This window comes from Ursus maritimus, unplaced genomic scaffold (genome assembly GCF_017311325.1).
Source record: "Ursus maritimus isolate PB19 unplaced genomic scaffold, ASM1731132v1 scaffold_20, whole genome shotgun sequence".
Lineage (NCBI taxonomy): Eukaryota > Metazoa > Chordata > Mammalia > Carnivora > Ursidae > Ursus > Ursus maritimus.
The window spans coordinates 19,494,345-19,503,033 of NW_024424453.1; the positions used below are offsets into that span (position 1 = coordinate 19,494,345).

The 8,689-nt window shown below is 39.8% G+C and overlaps 1 long non-coding RNA gene across 2 annotated transcripts in view; it reads right to left on the reverse strand.

The window, feature by feature from the left end:
* The window catches only part of LOC121104270, a 255,092-nt gene extending 254,969 nt beyond the window's left edge, over nucleotides 1-123 (reverse strand). For both annotated transcript variants that reach the window (XR_005836554.1, XR_005836553.1), the window contains exon 1: nucleotides 34-123. This is a non-coding gene — a long non-coding RNA (uncharacterized LOC121104270). The remainder of the gene's footprint in view (nucleotides 1-33) is intronic.
* Nucleotides 124-8,689: the final 8,566 nt, after the last annotated feature.

The window sequence follows — 8,689 nt, forward strand, 5'->3', positions numbered from 1 at the left end:
CCCCCCCCCCCCCCACCCCAGAGCTGCACGTACTGGCAGTGGTCCCAGCATGAGAGTGCCTCGGAGGCGACGGGGCTGGAGCTGCTCTGTTCAGGTGGATTCCCCCAGTGCGAAACTGGTTATGTTTTCATTTTAAGGGAATGATTTCCCTCTCACGAGGGATGACATGTTATTTGTTGTATAGGGAAGAAGGTCTTTTGGTGACCAAGAATGCGGTCTCTGGAATAAGAACTATTACTCAATTTGGTCCCGTCACTTACAGCTCTGTGATCTTGCATAAGCTTCTTAATCATCTAAAGCAGTTTTGTCATCTATAAAATGGAGATAATTATTGTAACTTACAAGGTTGTTGTAAGAATTAAATAAAGTAATGCATGTGAAGTTCTTGGCACGAGGCCTAGAAGAACTGAATATATATTTATCATCATTACTATTACCATTATCATTACTCCTTATGCTTTCTGGAAATTTGGAGAGCAGAGGCAATATTCTCATTCAAAAAGATGTGGGATGAAAGGTATTGCTAATTTTTCAATCTCCCTTTCCTTCTTTCCCCCCATCATAAGTGAACAGCTGATCCCAAATAATTTAATAAAGGTCACACTTTCCAGGGTGCGAGAGAACAGTCACTAAACATTAGTGAAGCTCTTTTGTAAGACCAGTCGGTTCCTGAGACGGGCAGGAAAGAAAACAAGTGTTCCTCATGCCTCCTGATGCAGAGCGAGGGCCTTACTAATGATTAAATTCTCAGGAAAAACAAAAATGAAAAACAAATGACCCTTTCACCAACACCAAATTTACTTTTGGAGGACAAGCTTCCTTTATTAGGCACACAGTTTTAAAGTCCATGACTCACAGCACATAGCGAAGGACTGTCCAGAGGAAAAAAACTGGAGAAGCTACAACCCACACCCAAGGAACTGAAACTCCTCCCTCCCACACTCAAAACAGCAAGGTTCACAAATAAGAGAAGTGAGAAATGATCCAAGGGGCCAGATGTTTTACTTTGAGGATGAGGATTTTTAGATAAAAAGAGAAGGACAGGGGTGCCTGGGGCATAGGGGTGGAGAATCTGAGTGCAGGGGAATCAGGTCACCAGAGAAAGAAAAAGGAAGTGTCACCAGAGACCCCCCAACATATTTTATACGGTACCTCAGACTTCATCAGGCTTTCCCTGTGAGAACTGGTAGGAAATCCAAAATAACTGCACTAGTCTTCCAGTAAAGAGAACTACTTACATCTGCAGGGTACGGGATGCCAATTGTGGTGAGACTAAAGATATCGCGTGGAAAGACGAAGGAAGCGGGCCTGCTTGGCCCTACTGCTTTCCAAGCACAGCAGAGAGGCAGCAGCCAACTATCAGGTGAACTGCATCTTGAAATTCCAGGTGATCAACGGTAGAGGTTAATGAAGTCGATAAACTCAGGAAAGGCAGGAAGACTCAATGGGTCAGAGAAACACTGGAGCCAAGGGGTGGGGGAAGGTAGATATTCAAAAATGAGGAAAACTAAAATGAAACAATAGCTATTACAGAAACAGTAGTGAGCCAAAATTGGCTCAACCAGAAGAAATCAGGCTAAGAAAATTACGTAGGTAGTTTTACCAAAACTTCAAGGAACTGATAGCAATCTTATAGAAATTATTTCACGGATCAGAAAAAGTAAGAAAGTTACTTAACTCGTTTCAGAATGCCGATATAACCTGGATAGCACAACTGGGTAGTGACAGTACAATAAAAGAGAATTTCTACCTGTTTCACTTATAAACATAGATTCAAAAATATTAAGTAAATAATACCACATTAAATTCATGGTTTTTTTCAGCACATTTAAAAAAATCTTGAGAAGGGTTATTTCAGTCTTAAAGTTTCAGGTTTTTGTTAAAAGGAAACACCTCTAAATTTTTGAAAATCAGAAACTTCCAGTTTTTGCCAACATGACCGGAAACTCCATTCCATAGTACAAGGATCCAGGGAATGCATTATGTGCACCTAAACAGGACCTTAAAACCACTTGCCTGATGCTTCAGTCACCGTGTTCAGCCCACAGGAAGGGCAAGGAGGGCATCACCCCTCCTTTGAGTGCATTTCCTCCAAGCCTCCCAGAACATACTCATTTACGTACCATTGGCTGGAACTTAGTGAAATGTCCACCCCCAACTTCAAATGCCGCTGGGAAATGCGGTCTTTGTGCCTGTTCCCAGTTAAGTCAGTAGATCCCCTACTAAAATAGATAGATAAGGAAATAAATGGATAGAGAGAGAGAAAGAGAGAGAGAGAGACAGGCAGGAAATGTATAGAAACACAATAATAAAAATGTGATAAGAGGTCCCTGGGTGGCTCAATCAGTTGAGCAGCTGACTCTTGATTTCAGTTCAGGTCGTGATCTCAGGGTCCAGAGATTGAGCACCCTGTCCCATCAGGTTCCACGCTCAGAACAGTCTGCTTGTCCCTCTTCCTCCCCCTCTGTCCCTCCCCCCCACTCACATATCTTACCTATCACTCACATATGCTTGCTCTCTGAAATAAATAAGTAAAATCTTAAAAAATGTAATTAAAAACATGTTTCAACTGATAATAACAATGATATGGTACATAGGAATAAATCTAAAAATCAACAACAAAAAATACATGGGCAAAGATAGAGAAAATTATTAAAATTATTAAAGAATGAAGTAGAAAATTTGAAGGAGAGAGATATACCATAGCCATGGATAAAATGACTCAGTAGCACAATTTATTCTCACCATATTAATCAACAAATTCAAAGCAATTTCAAAAAAAATGAGCTGGATTTTTAATGAAATTGTCAAGCGAGTCATAAAATTCACTGGGAGAATAAGAGGTCAAGAATCAATTTTGAAGAGGAATTAAATGGCAAAATTATCCTACCAGATATTAGATAATAATAAAGTTGAAAAGGCGTAGAAAAGTAGACAACTGAAGCAGAATACAGAGGCAGAAAAAGATCTGCGCATACACAGAAACTTGGGGGGCATAAGAGCACAGAAAACAGTGAGCATGTTAGGTTTCCCCCGAGAACAGAAGCGGCGGGACGGATGTGTGCGTACACCTCTGCACGCCGAACATCTGTGTGTCTGTATCCATATTGCTGTTGAGATAGATTGGCTTTGAGGAATTAGCTCACATGCTTGTGCAGGCAGGCAGGGCCAACTCTTAGTAAGGAGGTAGGCCAGCGCGTGGGGGCCCACGGAAGAGCTGTTGCTGCAGCTTGAGTCTGAAGGGCAGTCTGCTGACGGAACTCCCTCTTCTTCTGAGGAAGTCAGTCTTTCTCTGTGAAGGCCTTCAACGGATTGGACGAAGCCCATCCACCTATGGAAGGTAATTTGCTTTCCTCAAATTCTACTGATTTAAATACTAATCTCAGATTAAAAAGTACCTTCACAGAAACATCTAGAATACTGTCTGGCCAAATTTCTGGGTCCTGCAGCCTAGCCAAGTTGACATATAAATTTAACCATCATAATGGAGTAAGAGAGAGCTATTCTAAATGTGATGCCGGGATAAATAATTATCCCTATGGAAAAAAAATTAGATCCCCACTCCCTTCACTCCAAAAATTAATTTTAGATGAATTAAAGACTTAAATGTAAAGCAGTAGAACTTTCAAACATTGAGGGAAAAAAATAAAATATTGTTGTTGCCTCAGGGTAAAGAAGCGTTTATGAAACACAATTTGTGAAAATCAGAAGCAACCTTTTACCTATCAAGGGGAACGGGTTCTTAACATGCGGTATGTTCCATCTATTCAATAGCATATTACATAATAGCTAAAATGAATGACCTCTAGGTCATGTAGTATATAACAAGCATCAGATAAGTCTCAGAAACACAATGTATAGGCTGATACTATTCATACAAATTTTGAAAACATGCAACACAGTGTTATATACTACTTACGAGTTTTGTGGCTGTACATGTACCTATAAATGGAGTAAAGATTCAAAATGTGAATGAGAATGATAAATACCAATTTCATGACAGAGGTCACCCTTAAAACAGGAGGGGAAGGAATGGGATCTGGGAGTGTGACGAGAAATGCTTCACCTGTGTTTGTGATATTTTAAGAAACAACATGAAGCAAGAGGGACATAATGTAATTTGGTAGAGCAGTGTGATGGGGACACAGCTGTTCTTCATGCTATTCCCTGTACTTGTTTGTTATACCTTAAGTTTTCAAAATAAAAAAATAAGAATTTATTAGAAATCTATAATTTTTTAACTGCCTCTGTCACAAAAAGACCAATATCTGTTCCCAAAACATACTATTTTGGACAGAGTATTATAATTGTAACGTGGTTTCCTGACTTGCTAAAATGACTTCCATTAAGCTCACACTGAACATCCTTAATTTCTGCTAAGTACACATTCTGTTTAATACCACACAACTTGTGGATTCTTAAGAAATGCTTTCGCTGATATGAATTTGCAGACCTGTCAATATGCGGAAATAGAGTGAATTGTTAAAGGAAGAGATAAATATCCATCCAGTTTAGCCAACTAGAAGAGAAGAAATATAGTTCTTCTAACAAAAATTTGTAATATGTATTCATTTCATTTGTGTATACATTAACTACTATAATTGGCATGATATGTAACAAAACCTTGCTAATATTCTCCATTTAAATTCTATGTGCTATGAATTAAGAGATTGCCACTTTCAACTTTAAAATATTTGAATTAATCTAGGGAGATAGTCAAAGAAGACTCAGTAAAACTTAGCTTCCTCCTCTCTTCATCTCTTGCATGGACCTTAAGATTTAACCTCTGTGTGTAAGTGTGTGTGTGTGAAAACCATCAAGCGAGGCATCCTGGCCAGAGGAAAAACCACAGGCTGCGAAGTGAGAGACACTTGGGTTCAATTCCAAGCCCCGCCACTTGCCAAATGTGTGACCTCACTTGAGAGGTTTCCCCATAGTGAGCTTCAGCTTCCTTGTTTATCAAATCTAAATAATAATAATACCTTCGTTACAAGGTGAAGGATCAATGTGTATGCTCATGTGTAAAATGTAAACAGCAGTCATACCATATATGATAGCAAGTTGGAATGGTTTTCACCAGATTTCACATGCAGCTGTGTGTATTTCCACCCATATTTAAATTTGGCAATAGCTTTAATCCAAGGCAAAATAAGCACTGTCCAAGTGAAGAACATTGTTTAGTCTTTATAAGCAATGCTTACAAGGCACTTGGAAATATTGGGAAAAACGCAAAGTTATAGCTTATGCTAATTCTCCAATTTTGAGCAATATGTTTCGCAGAAAGACTTGCTCATCTACAAATGGGCCATAGCACGTGCATTGTTAGAAGCACTGAAGAAAACTAAATGCTTTCAATTTATACGTTCATTTTCTTAAAGTTCTCCTCTCTACAAGTCTATGTGTTCCATCATGTTCAGTGTGGCACTAAACATGGAGGGAGTCACTGAGCTTCTCCTTCAAGAGAGAATTTGCTCCAAAAAGTGCAGGTAGCTGACAGCACCAAGTGCACTACCTTGTTCACCGACCATAGCACTCAATTCCAGCCTATGACCGAGCAGGGGTGATGTGAGGGCCCAACCATTTCCGCCCTACATGGGCCTTCTCTGTCGTCCATCGTTGCACCAGAGCTTTCTGTTGGTCTGGCCAAGAATTTCTTGGGGCTGCACGACAGTGCAAGGCTCTTCCTACCCAATCCTCCCTCTTTCCTACTCTCGGGTCACAATATACTTGCTGTAAACCCCAATCCGAAGGCTTCCCTGCCTGCTTCTGCTCTTTCTCATCTTTATCTTTCACCCCAGTAAATCTCCTGTACTTCTTACCATTTTAGCTTCTGCTTCCTGGAGGACATGAACTGACATAAAGGTAAATAAATATTGTTGCTTCAAAGGAACTTATAATCTAGAATATAAATCTATATAATATATATACACATATAATCCATAATATAAATTTTATTACTATGGATGTCAAATTTAAAAGCACATTAGGATCAGTCCACTGAAAACAATTATAGCTTATTTCCCCCCACCAAAAAAAAAGCTAATAAAATTCAATGACTTCATGGATGTATTTCTCAGTCTTTCTGTCTTTCTATGATATCCTGAGAGCAATGGGACAGGGTCGGGCATTAATTCAGAAAAAAAAATCCAACTTTTAATTGTTGGATCCTACTGTTGCTAGTAAGAATAGTAGCTGTAGTTACTCTGACCAGTGCTACCGGACACTATTGAAATCCTTTCCTTTTTGAAGAATTATAGGGTGTAATTGACTCTTACTTTTCAATGCCAACAGGCCATTCTTGAGATTTACTGATGGCTAGTTGAATTGATACAAGTACATACAAGCAAGCTATAAAAGTGGTGTTTGAGAAAAATATGGCAAGATACCCAACGTATTTATTTATTCTACAAATATTTGCTCACATTATGGGCAAGGCTCCACGTTAGTGCTGTGCTATTGGAGAGTTATAGACATGAAGCAAATAGGCATTTCCTCAAGGAGCTTAGAGTCCAGTTGGCGAATTCAAAATTATTTGGATATTTCCTTTTTTTTTTTTGGATTTTCCTTTTTAAAGTCATACTTGCAAATTTGGTAATATTTGAAAAGCAAGGAAAAGTAGCCAGAGGAAAAATACATTAAAAAAATTAAGTTGAATACAAAGCATTAATTTATTAAAAAGGCAAAGATAAAATGTTCTGGGAATTCAGAATAAGAAGCAATATTTCCAGCTGGGTTGAGAACAGAGAAAGGGAGTATCATAGAAAATTTCACAGGGAACGTGGAATTGAAGATGGAAGGGACAGGGTTTAGACATCAAGCGCAGACAAAAAGCCATGCCTACAAAAAGGGGAGTAACAATGTGAGGCAAGCACAGCAGCAAGAACATGAGGAGGTTTTGGAAGGTGGGGGGAGGAGGACATTAATTCTGGCACAAAGGATAAATCAAGACATATAGTGAGAAGTTGGGTTGGAGAGGTAAACTGAGGCTGGAATTGGAGGGTCTTGAGTGGTACATGGAAGACACTTATTTTATATCCTACATCCCACTGATGGGAACAGGAGAATGCTGAAACAAATGAGCAAGAGTGATTTTTTTTTAAAGATTTTCTTTTTTTTAATTTCAGAGAGAGAGAGAGAGACAGAGAGAGAGAGATGGGGGCGGGGGGCAGAGGAAGAGAGGAAAGAGAAAATCTCAAAAGACTCCCCACTGAGCATGGAGCCCGACATGGGGTTCAGTCTCACAACCCTGAGATCATGAAATCAAGAGTCAGATGTTTAACTGAGCCACCCAGGTGCCCCTCAAGTGTGATCTTTTACAGAGGTGAGCACCAAATTAAAATATCAGAATTGTCTTGGACTTCAGTGTCACAGAGAGGCAAAACTTTTCCACCCATTTGAAAAAATAATTGCAATAAAGAACAAGTGACTTAGCCTGCCCGAAGAGAATTAATGGTAAAAAACTACGCATTTCATTTATTAACTTTGTAAATATGTATTTCTAAACCTGCTTTTGTCCTGTGGGGGAAAAAAGTTTTTCCAGTATCTTTCTCCATAAAAAGGAAAAGATTTTCATATCTGATGTTTGTGTGCAGAGGACACAACATATTTGAAACTTCACTTAGTTTTGAGTAGTAGATTTAAGTTCTGGATTGTATCAGTTAGAAAAAATGGAAGTGATAAAAAAATGGAAGGAAGGAAGGAAGGAAGGAAGGAAGGAAGGAAGGAAGGAAGGAAAGAAAGAAAGAAAGAAAGAAAGAAAGAAAGAAAGAAAGAAAGAAAGAAAGAAAGAGAGAGAGAGAAAGAAAGGTGGGAGGGAGGAAGCCCAACACAATGAGCTTAAACAATAAAGAATTAAACTGCTTCATATAACTAAGAATCCAGGGCAGAAAATTTCTGAAACTGGTTAATTCAGCAGCTCAGCAACATCCTCCAGAACCCCCTCCCCTATCTCCATCCTTCTGCTTTGCCATCCCCAGCATGCAGCCCCCTTCGGGCTAACGCCCAGCACGCTGACAAAAGGGCTGCCTCAGTTCTGGGCACTAAATCTCAGTCAGCAATGTGCAGCCGAGGAAAGGAGGGTATGTGTCTGCTTTCCTGAGCCAGACAACCTATACAGGAAGCTCCTCATCAGTAGACTTTCCTTCCCATTTCATTGGCCCGTTCCCAGTATGGGTTGACGAGCCCCTTCTTAAGGCTGCAACCTATTATGATTGGCTCCGGGTCAGTAATACAGGGGTGGACACCTAAAAAATCAGAATCAGCCACCAAGAGTGAGAGGCCTGGGGTTGCCAAGCAGCAACACCTGCTGCATCGACTATCACTGGGTTGCTATCTGACTGTGTATGACATTTAACATCTCTGAGCCACAATATCTTCATTTCTAAAAGAAGGAATTTCATAAGTTCCACATGTTATTTTTTTTCCTTTCCAGTTTTTTCTTTTTTTACTTAAGTGTGGTTGAAACAATGTTACATTATTTTTGGGTGTACAACATAGTGATTTGATAAGTCTATGAGTTATGCTGTGCTCGCCGCAAGTGTAGCTCCCGTGTCTCACCATACGATGCTATTATATTCCCTGTGTGTGTGCACCTTCAGTCTCTGTGACTTATTCATTCCATAGCTGGAAGCCTGGCTCTCCCACTCCCCTTCACCCATTGTGTCCTTCCCCTCACCCATCTCCTCTCTGG